The sequence below is a fragment of the Cucumis melo genome, unplaced genomic scaffold (assembly GCF_025177605.1).
Source record: "Cucumis melo cultivar AY unplaced genomic scaffold, USDA_Cmelo_AY_1.0 utg001555l, whole genome shotgun sequence".
Taxonomy (NCBI): domain Eukaryota; kingdom Viridiplantae; phylum Streptophyta; class Magnoliopsida; order Cucurbitales; family Cucurbitaceae; genus Cucumis; species Cucumis melo.
The window spans coordinates 24,289-25,390 of record NW_026124651.1 but is presented as its reverse complement, the minus strand read 5'-3'; the positions used below and the strand labels follow the sequence as shown (position 1 = coordinate 25,390).

The 1,102-nt window shown below is 31.2% G+C and overlaps 1 non-coding gene across 1 annotated transcript; it reads left to right on the top strand.

Moving 5' to 3' along the window:
• Positions 1–1,029: 1,029 nt before the first annotated feature.
• TRNAT-UGU (transfer RNA threonine (anticodon UGU)) lies at positions 1,030–1,102 on the top strand. Its single transcript has one exon. It is a non-coding gene; the product is annotated as a tRNA-Thr (tRNA).

Below are 1,102 nucleotides of genomic sequence, written 5' to 3'. Positions count from 1 at the left end.
CTTGGAATCGATTCATAACAATTCGTTCATTTTTATATATAATTTTATATATATATATAAATATAAATATAAAAAATTATAGAAATATAAAAAATAGAGATTCGAGTTGTCATTAATCAATATAGTATTTCAGTACGTAATACGTTTATCTTTCATCGTTTCTGGAGTTTCGATGGAAGGATTCATTCCTTTACTAACGCAACGTCGTCAACTCCATTTGTTAGAACAGCTTCCATTGAGTCTCTGCACCTACCCTTTTTTTTCGGAAAAAAGGATTTGGCTCAGGATTGCCCATTTTTAATTCCAGGGTTTCTCTGAATTTGAAAGTTATCACTTAGTAGGTTTCCATACCAAGGCTCAATCTAATTAAGTCCGTAGCGTCTACCGATTTCGCCATATCCCCCTCTTTTAAGATTAGTATCGCATTATGATGTCCTTCCCCGTTTTCTTTCATTTGTATTATACTGGAACCACTCAAGTCATTAGAATACCGATTCCTCTATTGAAAAGTGTTTCCTCCTATTGGATTTCTTGTCTATCTTCTTTCATCTCTCTCTTCTCTATCGGAGACCCATATTTGTTCCGATCCAAAATGATTCTATCATTTCTGTATCTGCAATTCAATATATATCAATATAGATAGATATATGAACATATATATTTGCCCCTCTTTCTATTATTTTTTTAGTAAAAAATTTAATACTTAAACGGTCGATTCCCTTGTTCGTCTTATCTTCCACCTTTCAGAATGAAAACATAGAAACGCTTCATTATCATCTCAATTGCATTAAATGCAATTAAGATTAACACATTAATTATTGATACACATCCATTTGATAAATAGATCAAAATTTTCTATCGCTATATTCTATTAATCGTTATATTAATTATTATGTTCTATAATAGAACAATTCCAATATTGAATATTTATTTGAAATGAAATTAGATTCTATATTCATATTAATTAGGAATAGCTAAGATCCCAGTAATTTAGTAAATTACTATGCATGTAACATTTCTGTTATGTGAGCCCGCTTAGCTCAGAGGTTAGAGCATCGCATTTGTAATGCGATGGTCATCGGTTCGATTCCGATAGCCGGCT